A 13051-nucleotide genomic window follows, 5' to 3' on the forward strand; every position below is an offset into this window, starting at 1 on the left:
GCAGGATTTGATTTATTATGAAGACCCATCAGCAATCTGCTGTAAAATAAAGACTCGGTATGAGGCAGTTGTTGTGAGAGAGAGAGAGAGAGAGAGAGAGCGAGAGAGAAATAAGCAACTTCATAAGAAACTGTTATGTAAGTCCCCCACCCAAAAAAAAACAAATCAAAACCTTCATCAGGAAACACGTATATGATTACACAATGTGCCCACACAAAGTGACACAGCAGACATGATGAATGGCTGTCAGCCATTTCTAGAATCACCATAAATAACAGTTGAAGAGAGCTTTATTAAAGCAGGGAAAAGAAGAGTGAAAAGTTACCGTCCTCACCGGGGAAAGTGAAACACTGCTAATATGGAACAGATCCATTTGGCCTCCTGAATGTTTTCACTGTTGCTAAGGTTGATGTAATGGAAGGCCTTTTTTTCAGCTGCACTTCAGAGGAAGGGGGAAAATGTCAAAAGCGTAGCTGTATGTGGGCTATTGTTCTCTTTGTTTTTAAAACTTCTTATGCATTGTATCTGCTACACAAGCCGGCTTAACTTCGGAAAAGAAAAAGTTACTCATTTTGAGTGATGTCATGAGGAAAGCAGTGAAAAATAAACACTCCGGGCATATCTGCTCTCTGTCAGAAAGTTTACCACTTGAACGGCGAACAGAGAAGAGTGAGCCCTGGTGTTCCATGTCATACTTGGACCCCGACTCTGCACTTTAACAGCAATAACACAGCAACATAGCAACCAGGCTCCTTCACTTAGAGGCATGTCATTACTAGTGTGGAGCAATCCCCCCTTTCCTGGTATATTTTAGTACCAGTGTTCTGTTGCTGGTAGAACTGAGCTCATGTGGCAAATAATATACAGCATGTTAAAAAAAACCTCATTACATAAGGAATAAAGAAAACCTGTAAGAGCTATGAAAAGAGAAATTGAATTAAATGAACTAAAGAGCTGCTGTTTATTCAGTGCTTGTGTGGTGATTGACACAGAAATGCCACTTTTGTTTCAAAGGACATAAAGACATACCGCAGTAATTGGGGTCAGCCTCCTATTAATTGAAAACAGCAAACTGTAATTTCCTTCCCAAAAGTGTTGCCCATCTGTCAGACTCCATCCAAACCAAAGAAGCACAAAGTCATTCTTCAGGATATTTTACACCAGAGAGAGGCCTTCCAAGATTAGCATGCAACTCTGATAACGTTGAGCTCTAGAGGGATGGTGGAAATAGCTCAACTCAAAATGACTAGATATTCTGAAATGACCTCTCGCCTTCTTACTGTCAGAGGTGACGACAACTACTGACCTTTTATTAAAATTCTATGATGTCATGTTCAATGACAGTAAGTAGTCCTCTGTCAGCATTACACCTACACAGGTGTTAACCAAGACAAATATGTGCTCTGTAACACATGATTATTGTTAGTGTCCTGTAAGCCTGGCTTATTCTGCCCTTGGTCATCTCCACTCATCCAATCAGCTGAAGGGTATCGGCTACCTCAGCACCCAAGTCATACAAATCTTTTAAAATCAAGAGAGGTTCTCTGGATCTCTGCACATTTCTACAGTGGTACAACAGGTAAATAACTTCTTATTTCCTACTTTATCTCCAGATAAAGCAAGTAAATAATGAAACTTTAAGGGGATTCATCCTTTTAAACTTTTGTATGACGTTCTGTGCCTCAAAATAATCTTATGGAAATCTGGCTGTCTTATAGAGATCGTAGTTTGTGAGTGGACGTAACCTGTTTTTGTCTATTCTTTAGGAGAAAGTGACAGAAGTCATCCTGGGCAACAATAAAAGCAGGATCCTGTGGACCTACAGAGTTCTTCTATGCTTTTAAAGTTTGATCAAATTAGTGACTTGCAGAATCTAAAACAGCAAAGGGGAAAACACACAGGCACACATAACACACACACATTTGACAATAACTGATTCTGAAAACTTGGCAGCACTAGCTAATACCTTCAATATGAGCACCTTAATAGTGAGATCAGTTGTTTGGGGTTGTAACTAAGAAATCCTTGTATTCTCTTTACAGTTTCCAGACGTTATGCTTTATATGACTACAGTAGAGAATAGATTGCCCATTGTTGACATTAGTGATACTGAGGTCTTCAAAAAGGCTACCATAAAGCTGGATTCTGTATTACACCATTTGACATATAGACAGTGGAATATTTAAGTCCCAATTAACTTCTCTGGCCCAGCCTTTATCTGTGAATAGACTTACCATTGTGATGGGGTTCTGCTGCAACAGAAAGGATGAGGGCCAGGCTGTGGGAGATCTGAGCCCCCTCCAGCTCCTCTAGGCCATGACTCACAGCTATGGCATGAGCCTAACGGAAACATGCACATGAAAAAATGAGAAATCGCATACTACCAAGTAAGAGCTGAAGGAAGACTGGCAAATGACATCAGTATCTCAGGAAGCCGTTGTGTTTGTATATGTTGTGCAGAAGAATTGTATATAATGTGCAAGTTGTGTTAACTTGAATCTGCTTGTCTTGGAAAGATGCTCTGTGGCCTTGGTCCTGTTTAATAGTGGCCATATCCCTATAGACAGAGCAGGTCCTCTCTGGATTACTACAGTCCATCAGCAGTTGCAGGGACTTCTGACACTGGCTTAAAGCTTTCTTTGGTTTGTTCTGTCTCTTATAGATTCTACAGAGAAAGACATGCAAATACTCAGATTGACAGGAAGTTACTCAATGTTCTCCTGAGTCTAAGTTTCATATGCATGCAGTCCTTGATCATTTTGATTGCCCATACCATAAACCAACTATGTTAGGATATAATTAGGATGTTGAATTATATCCACAAGAAATCTGTGGTATGTCTTTCCATTATGGAACAATGATCTTCCTGGTATAGAACTGTGCAGGTGATAGGAGTACACTGAAGCCATTGCATCTTTGTGTCTGTATATTCTGTGTCTGGCATTGTACTTTGATTTCCATCTAGAAGATCATCAAAGAAAAGACTATTAGTAATAGTGCAATTATTAAACTGCCAGAAAATTAGTGTCTAGTATATAACCACAAACATTTTACTTTAATACTATGAGCCTGTTTAATAAGACTAAAGTACAGTGGGGCAAAAAAGTATTTAGTCAGCCACCGATTGTGCAAGTTCCCCCACCTAAAATGATGACAGAGGTCAGTAATTTGCACCAGAGGTACACTTCAACTGTGAGAGACAGAATGTGAGGGGTCAGCGGGGGAGCTGGCCCCAGGGAGGGGTTACCTGCCCCTCCCTTCCTTCCCTCCCCATCTCCAGCTGCCTCCCTCTTCCCGCTCCTCCACAACCACCCACACATGCAGGGCCTTGGAGTGGGGGTATGTCACCAGGGTGCAGAGGAGGCTACCCCCCCCCCCCCCCCCGTCCCCTTCTGGCTGCCTCTGCCTCAATTTTATCCCACAACTTAGACATTCACATTATTCACACTCTCATTACACATACATATAGGATCTTGGGGGTGGGCACAATCACGGAGTCCAAATCACCATCAGGGTGTATACCTCACCCCTGACGTCGTTGCCCACCTCTCAATTTTAAATACACTTAGTCATTGAGGGTTAGCAGGAGGGACTATGCGCTTACCTGCTGCTCCTTGGCAGGTAGCTCCATGCCCTCCTGGGTTTTAATTGCACCTTAGAACACATATGCATCAACACTACAATGAGCGGGTGGAGGGAGGTTTGGAGTCTTCCCCCACCCCCATTCTCTGCGGCCTGCTGGAGCGGGAGGGCTAGTAGGAGGAGTTGGCCGTCCGACTGCGGTCTGGGGTGTGGGGCCTCCCTGCTGCTGCGGAGTCGGGGTGGTCTGCCTCTCCCCACCGCAGGGAAAAGGGTAACACCACCTGGGTCTGGGTGCAATTCCCCCCTCCAGGGGCAAGGGTACCTAGACCCGGTTTGTAGAGTACGCTTGGGGAGTGTGATTGTGTGTACAGCGTCTCTTTATGTCTGTCTCCACGTTGGTTGAGTGTGGAGTGAGTGCATATGAGAGCATGAGGGTGGGAATGGATGTTTGTGTCTGTGTGTGCCTGTATGTCTGTGTCTATATGTCAGGTTGGGTACCAGACGCCACCTCTCTGGGGACACCTCAGGCCCTCCAAGGTTTGGAGGCCTATCTCCACCCACCACCACTTCCCCTGCCGGTGGCGGACTCCCTCAGGTGTCGGTGTGTTGGTGGTTCTTTGTGTCTGGGGGTGGGCGTCCGGGTACACACCGGCTCACTCCTTGGCGGCCGCTTGTCGGGGCCTGGGGCCTGGGGCTCGCTCGGGCCCCTTTGGAGGTGGGGTGCCCCCGGCCTCTCGGCCTAGGGCTCGGTCACTCAGGCGCAGCTGGGGGCCGGCGGAGCTCACGGGCGCGTCACTGCAACTCCCCCTGACTTCTGCTCCGCGGCTGCTGGGCGAGCCCTCATCTGGGACTCTCCTCAGCTCTTACTGGGACAGTGGCGCGGCTGCCCCTCTGTTGGTCTTCCATGGTCTCTTGTGTTCTGGGGGCCTCTGGATGTCTGGAGTTTTGATCTCCTCCATACCCGCTTCACACCCTGGAGGACGGGGCTGTGGCCCCCCCACACTCCCTAGCAGATCATTACATGGAGAAACCTTTGGAATGCAAGCATGCTGATCCACACAGGTATGCACACATGGGTATTCACAGACGCGGACTAAAGCTTTCTTGGCTGCTGCCTCAAAGCACACTGTGCGCTGTCTATCTTGCGTGCTGCACAATATCGTTTATTACTTAGTAAATACTGATATCTATGACTAGCTAGTTTATTGTGATGGTGCTTTGTTTTCTCTATTATTATGTTGCTCTTTGTTGTTTGCTGTCTCCTCTGTTTGTTTTTGTTTGTTTGTTTGTTTTTTTTCTTCTCCATACAGGTGACCCAGGAGTTCTTTTTTTTTTTCTCTCTCTTCCCCCCCCTTCTCACCGTCTCTTCTCCCCTTTGGTTTTCTTTCTTTCTCTCCCCCTCTCTCTCTCATTCATTCCCCCTGTCCTATTTATTAAAAAAAAAAAAAAAAAAAAAAAAATGACAAAGGATGAACTGAAGCTCTGCCATCACGTAATGTCGCATACTGCTGTTTCTGATGTCATTTAAAAAAAAAAAAAAAGAGAGACAGAATGTGAAAAAAAAATCCATGAATCCACATGGTAGGATTTGTAAAGAATTTATTCGTAAATCAGGGTGGAAAATAAGTATTTGGTCAATAACAAAAATACAACTCAATACTTTGTAACATAACCTTTGTTGGCAATAACAGAGGTCAAACGTTTACTATAGGTCTTTACCAGGTTTGCACACACAGTAGCTGGTATTTTGGCCCATTCCTCCATGCAGATCTTCTCGAGAGCAGTGATGTTTTGGGGCTGTCGCCGAGCAACACGGACTTTCAACTCCCACCACAGATTTTCTATGGGCTTGAGGTCTGGAGACTGGCTAGGCCACTCCAGGACTTTCAAATGCTTCTTACGGAGCCACTCCTTCGTTGCCCGGGCGGTGTGTTTTGGACCATTGTCATGTTGGAAGACCCAGCCTCGTTTCATCTTCAAAGTTCTCACTGATGGAAGGAGGTTTTGGCTCAAAATCTCACGATACATGGCCCCATTCATTCTGTCCTTAACACGGATCAGTCGTCCTGTCCCCTTGGCAGAAAAACAGCCCCATAGCATGATGTTTCCACCCCCATGCTTCACAGTAGGTATGGTGTTCTTGGGATGCAACTCAGTATTCTTCTTCCTCCAAACACGACGAGTTGAGTTTATACCAAAAAGTTCTACTTTGGTTTCATCTGACCACATGACATTCTCCCAATCCTCTGCTGTATCATCCATGTGCTCTCTGGCAAACTTCAGACGGGCCTGGACATGCACTGGCTTCAGCAGCGGAACACGTCTGGCACTGCGGGATTTGATTCCCTGCCGTTGTAGTGTGTTACTGATGGTGACCTTTGTTACTTTGGTCCCAGCTCTCTGCAGGTCATTCACCAGGTCCCCCCGTGTGGTTCTGGGATCTTTGCTCACCGTTCTCATGATCATTTTGACCCCACGGGATGAGATCTTGCGTGGAGCCCCAGATCGAGGGAGATTATCAGTGGTCTTGTATGTCTTCCATTTTCTGATGATTGCTCCCACAGTTGATTTTTTCACACCAAGCTGCTTGCCTATTGTAGATTCACTCTTCCCAGTCTGGTGCAGGTCTAAAATACTTTTCCTGGTGTCCTTCAAAAGCTCTTTGGTCTTGGCCATGGCGGAGTTTGGAGTCTGACTGTTTGAGGCTGTGGACAGGTGTCTTTTATACAGATGATGAGTTCAAACAGGTGCCATTCATACAGGTAACGAGTGGGGGACAGAAAAGTGTCTTACAGAAGACGTTACAGGTCTGTGAGAGCCGGAGATTTTCCTTGTTTGAGGTGACCAAATACTTATTTTCCACCCTAATTTATGAATAAATTCTTTACAAATCCTACCATGTGAATTCATGGATTTTTTTTTCACATTCTGTCTCTCACAGTTGAAGTGTACCTCTGGTGCAAATTACTGACCTCTGTCATCATTTTAAGTGGGGGAACTTGCACAATCGGTGGCTGACTAAATACTTTTTTGCCCCACTGTACCTACAGGTTGTCTAGCCTGGTTGAGGCCTTGTAGAGAGAAAAAAGAGCTTTGGCTGATGGTTCCAGTTGAGGCTTGGTGCAGTGCAGACAATAATAGGGAAATGTGCCTTTCCGACTCTTTTTGTTGCATCTATTCACAAGTTAAATGCAACACTGTTGGTAGCAATGCTAATTAAACTCTCATTTTAAGGATGTCTAAATAAGTGGAGATTCTTATAGCCTCAGTGGAAACTACACTTTCAGAACTGACAGAACAGGGTAGCTTGGAGGTTTAATATGTCTGTGAAGGTTCTCACAGGTTTAATGTGCGTATATACCATTGCAATGGTATATACCAATTTGTAACCCATTTGTTATTGTGTGCTTTTTTATTTTGCATGTTTGTTTGTTTGTTTTTTTATTGACATGTGGTCAGAAGTTATATACACTCACCACTGGCATGGATTTCATCGTAATTTTGGATTTTCAATTATTTCTTTGAGTTTTCAGGATGGAATAATTGCACAGCATACATCTTTCAATTACTTACAAAAAACAAGAATTGGATGCACAAGTCTGAAATAATTTTTGATTTTTTCTAATTCACACAGAGTCAAAAGCATACATAAAGGCTCAAATACAGGCTCTTCCTTCTCTCGCCCCAACCAGTAGCGGCAGATGGCTGCCCCCTCCCTAAGCCTCATTCTGCCAGAGGTTTCTTCCTGTTAAAAGGGAGTGTTTCCTTCCCACTGTTGCCAAAGTGCTTGCTCATAGGGTTTCATATTTCCCAAAAACCTGACGTCAACCTGTTGGGTACCAAAAGTGTCCAATCAAGGTGAAATTGTAGCCACAGCCGCCCTGGGGCGCGGCTGCTGGACACTGGCATCACCGGGCCCTCTGACCACCACCAGTAGGCAACAGGTGAAGTGTCTTGCCCAAGGACACAATAACCAAGACTGTCCGAGCTGGGGCTCGAACCGGCAACCTTCTGATTACAAGACAAACTGCCAACTCTTGAGCTACGATCGCCCCATAGTGGGGGGTGTATGTATAGATTTAATCCTGAATGTATACTTTTGACAATGTGCGGATGAATAAATTCAAACTTGTGTACCCATTTCTTGTTTTTAAAGTCGTGTCATTCCACCCTGTAAAAAGAACTGTTCAAAAATAATTAAAAGACCCAAAAAACCATGTCATTCATGGCGAGTGTATGTAAACTTCTGACCACAACTGTGTGTCATTTCCTGTCATACTGAGTTTCTCTGACTGATACAGAACTAGGGAGTTGGAGAGGAAGGAGACAGCATGATATGATGGCAGCATTACCCACTTCGAGGACACTGGATCCATCAGGCTACTGTGCCAACAGCTTTAAACAACTAAGGGACTCTAAATTTAATTCAGCTCTCCAGTCAAGGGCCTGGCCTTTATAGGAGGGCAAATACTCACTTCTATACACTCTCTAGATATGAACACAATATCAGCCTTTAAAAGAATTTCATTTGATTTAAAGCCACACAGTTTATCATAATATCAAAATTGTATTTTTTCTTGTTTTACTAGGAGCAGAGTATATGGGAACCAAAAGTCTAAGCCTAACAGTGTTATGTTCCCATCGTTGCACTGCTTGGATTTAGGTATTTATGGCTTACTGGCTATGTACCAGCAGCACAGGTTACAAAAACAGCGTGAGTGCTCATTTCTTTGAATTTTCCCATGAATCTAAGATTATGGTAACAGACTTTGATGGATAGAAGAAGTGCCCCACCCATATATCCAGGCACATTAGACCCTTTTAGGGCAGCAGTTACGGCTGAACCCATCACTACATTCCAGCATGGCTCAAGCCCCACCGCTTTGCCTGCATGGACAGACAGACAGATACAATGCCTCTCTATCCTTTTAATTCACCCTACCTCCTTACGCACATCCTGGCAGAAGGATAATATGTCACATCCCACTGAAATATACCAAAAGCCCACAGGGCAGGAAAATTAATATAATTAGGGATCTGTAGATGTGTTGCCAAGCAAGCCACACAGTTCACTATTGTAAACGTTTCCAGTACATGACTGACGCAAGGTTGTTGGGCTTTCATTTGGAAAATGATATAGTAAGGGCAAACCAAAGTAAAAACAGAGAGACTAAAAAACAGCTATCTGATCCAGCATACTGGTATGGTGCTTCAAACTAATAGCATTTAGACTCAGCATCACAGAGAAACAAATTCCCGTTTTGTCTTGGGTATTGATTGGCAACCATGGCCTACAACAAATCAGATAAACCAGTAAAGGTTGGTTTATTTCAGCAAGCTAATTGAACAAAAGTAAACTGAGAGAAAGGGGTTCTTTTTGAAAAGAAAAAAAAAACTTCATTCCAAGCAAGAGAATACTACTGACATCTGACCTATAATACTTACACTGCAAAAACTATGCAATCAATAGCCTAAGACAATTTAATAACTACAGCTGCAAAGTGTTACAGTTCAGACTTTGGAAACTTTTTGCACAAAGCTGGTAAACAGAGACTAAATGTCAGTGAATACGGACCATAAACACGAGTTGTCAATTAAGGTTGGAGGGAATATCTATGACTCATAAAATATGAATTCATTATCTAACTAGAGATAAGTTTGGAAATACTATTTCCAAATGTTTAATGTAATAAAGTCTTTCAAAATCTCTAGATTTACGAAACTAAAGATAAAGAACAAGAAAAAAAAACATGTCATCTTATTTGGCTATGCCCTGCCAATATAAGAACAACACAGCAAATTTGAAACTTCAGCAATAAAGGTTTGGCACAAAAATATCCCATCTACTGATTATATTGTTAGTGCACACCTTGTGTGTTAATCAAAAATGGACCTAAATATTTGGACCAGGATCCATAGCTAGAGCTGAGCTTATTGTTCCAGGCTTTGGTGGGAACATTCCCCTCCATCACAACAGTGGTGACCGATAGAGCTTTAGAGGCATGCCAAAATCTTACTCATCACCTAACAAAAGAGATTTAGTAAGCTTACACACCAGCCAGAGTCTGCACATTTTTTCAATTACACACATCATGTCAACAAACTCTGGCTCTCTGAAACAGAACAAAATTGGATCATTTACAAATTCCTCTGAGTCTACATCACCTTGCCTCAGTGCTCTTAGTTATAAGTGACTTAAGATGCATGCATTGAAAAGCAAGCAACAGGATCAAAATAAATACAAAGGCATTCGTATGTTGGCCTAAACCCAGGCAACACTATATTTTCTCTCCCAGTTGTGCTTCTAATTTCACCCCATGATTTAAACTATGCAAGTGCCTGCTATTTCTTATGTTGCCAGGCCACGAAGTTCCTGTAACAGTGCATACAGGACTTGATATCTGTGGAAGGTGTTGTCACCGTGATCCTTTAATTCTTTAATCTTATTAAAGAGCATGCAGTAGTGCCCTTGGGACTTCTGTTGTCAATACGACCATATGGTGGTAATGTATTTTCTAAAGTGATGTAAACATATCAGTTATATAAAAATGCTAGCCTGTTTAGAGGAAACAAACAAAGGAAGTGACATTTAATAGAGTAACTTCAAGCTTTACACTATCTCTATGAGCCAAGGAGGAAGCCAAACTAAACAAAAAGAGAAAAAATAATGAAGCTAGTTTCTCTAGGCTGGGGCCTGCAGTCCACAGCCTAGAGAAATGCTTAAAAATATGTGCTTCTTTCCCATCTGTGCCTCTGCTTCATTAATGATTAACTGGGTTGCCATGCAGCAGTCCTACATTCCATGTCTATAAACACCATTACAAAACACCCCTGCTTACTGCCGAGCAGACTGGACAGTCATAGGGGAAATTCTGGTTTGAAAGGCTGTTGTTTACAAGTGGTCAGCAAAAATTCCCCTTTCCAAAAACATCCTAAAAGGTAGTTTTGTGCAAATCTGCAGAAATCTATCGCCATCTTGTGGCCAATCTTAAAACATAATGTACCATACTTAAGCATAAGTGTTTCAGTTATTTTTAATGAGCATGACAGTTTAAGGAAATAGAGGAAATTATCAGATCATCAGAAAACTGAGTAGCAGCTAATATAACACACTAATGGCTGCAAATTTGGAATTCTATTTTATGTTTACAGCTGTTTATCTGTTGACTAAAATACCTGTATACCCAGAAGATATTTCCAGCTCAGTCTTTATCTTTTCTTCCTGGGTGATAACACTGCACTTACGAAGCTGCTTCAGGATATGTTCTGCCTTCAGAAAAGATAATTTTGCCCCAGGCAAAGTTCACAAGTCAAGGACTTTTTCAGCTTATCTGAGTTCAAATTCAAATTCAAATTCAAATTTTATTTGTCACGTACACAGTCATACACAGTACGATATGTAGTGAAATGCTTGGACAACTGCTCGTGACCTAAAGAAAACAAAAAAAGGAAAGGCTATGAATAAGATAGGAAATAAATATGAAAAATTAAAAAGGGTAAATTTAACTAGGAAGGAATAAAATATAAATTAAGGTTAAAAATGAAATAACTGTACAACACAAATTAGAATGAAGGGTAAATTTAACTGGGAAGAATAAGATAAAATATATAAATTAAAGTTGAAAATAAAATAACTGTACAACAAAATACACAATACACAATATAGAACTATATAAGAATGTATGAAGAAATCTAAATATAAATAAATATATACACAATAACAGCAGCTGTACAAGTATTAACTGGAAATGAAGAATATAGTGACCAGTGTTGTGCAAAACCAAAGTCCAGAAAGTCCAGTGTGTGTGTAAGAACCATATGTGTGGGTCAGTACTGTGTGGTGGTGTGATTGAGAGACCGTATCGCCTGCGGGAAGAAGCTCCTCCTCAGTCTCTCTGTGTTGGTCTTCAGGGAGCGGAATCGCTTTCCTGACCTCAACAGAGAGAACAGTCTGTTGTTGGGATGGCTGAGGTCCTTCACGATCTTCCTGGCCTTGGTCCAGCACCGCCTGCTGTAGATTGAGTGCAGGTCATGGAGCTCGGAGCGGATGGTGCGCTCAGCTGACCGCACAACCCTCTGTAGAGCTCGTCTGTCCTGCATGGTGCTGTTCCCGAACCAGGTTAAGATGTTTCCCGCCAGGATGCTCTCTATGGTGCACGAGTAAAAGTTCCTGAGCACCTTGGAGGGCAGTTGGAAGTCTCTCAAGCGTCTGAGGTGGTAGAGACGCTGTCGGGCCTTTTTCACCACGGTGTTGATGTGACAGGACCATGACAGGTCCTGCGTGATGTGAACTCCGAGGTATTTGAAGCTGTCCACTCTCTCCACTGGGCACTCGTTGATGACGGGGGTCTGGTAGTTCCTCTCCTGCTTAGTGCTGAAGTCCACTATCAGCTCCTTTGTCTTACTGACGTTTAGAAGGAGGTTGTTCCTCTGGCACCAGTTCTCCAGATTCCTAATCTCCTTCACGTAGGCCGTCACGTTGTTATCAGAGATCAGGCCCACCACGACGGTGTCGTCAGCAAACTTGATGATGGTGGTGGAGCTGGTAGTGGCCACACAGTCATATGTGTACAAAGAGTACAGCAGGGGGCTCAGAACACACCCCTGGGGGGCTCCAGTGCTGAGAGTGGTGGAGGCTGAGACATGTCCGCCCATCCTTACTGCCTGTGGTCTGCCAGTTAGGAAGTTGGAGATCCACTGACACATAGATGAGCTGAGTCCCAGATGCTCCAGCTTGGTGGTGAGTGTGGAGGGAATTATGGTATTAAATGCAGAGCTGTAGTCTATGAAGAGCATTTTAACATAATTCCCCCTTCTAGTGTCCAAGTGAGTGAGTGATGTGTGGAGGAGATGAGAGATGGCATCGTCTGTGGAACGATTTGGACGGTAAGCGAACTGTAGTGGGTCCAGTGTGTCTGGTAGTGAAGAAATGATGAAGTCTCTGACCAGGCGTTCAAAGCACTTCATCACTACTGAGGTGAGGGCTACAGGGCGATAGTCATTGAGAGAAGCAGAGTTGAACTGATTGCTATATATAATACTATATCAGCAACTGTGGTAACGATGTTTGACCGTGAGCGGGAACGCACCACCTTGTGTGAGGTTTACATTTAGAAGACATGTGAAAATCGTAACCTTTTCACCTGTGATTGGAGAGGTGGACAGAGAAAATTTAGCACCTCTCTTGCAAGAGCCGAGTGCGTCTGGGCCTGCAGTCCCCAGCCTAGAGGAAAACACACACACACACACACACACACACACACACACACACACACACACACACACACACACACACACACAGAGAGAGATCATAGGGCAGAGTTTAAAACTGATACAAAGCGGATCTGAACATTCTCCTTACACCATTTACAAAAAGAAACCCAAACAGCAACATGTAAAAAAATGGCTAATCACTGTCATAACTACGTCTGTGTAAAGGTCGACCAGACCAGAATTACATATTGAGACT

Source organism: Maylandia zebra, linkage group LG7 (assembly GCF_041146795.1).
Source record: "Maylandia zebra isolate NMK-2024a linkage group LG7, Mzebra_GT3a, whole genome shotgun sequence".
In the NCBI taxonomy this organism is placed as follows: Eukaryota; Metazoa; Chordata; class Actinopteri; order Cichliformes; family Cichlidae; genus Maylandia; species Maylandia zebra.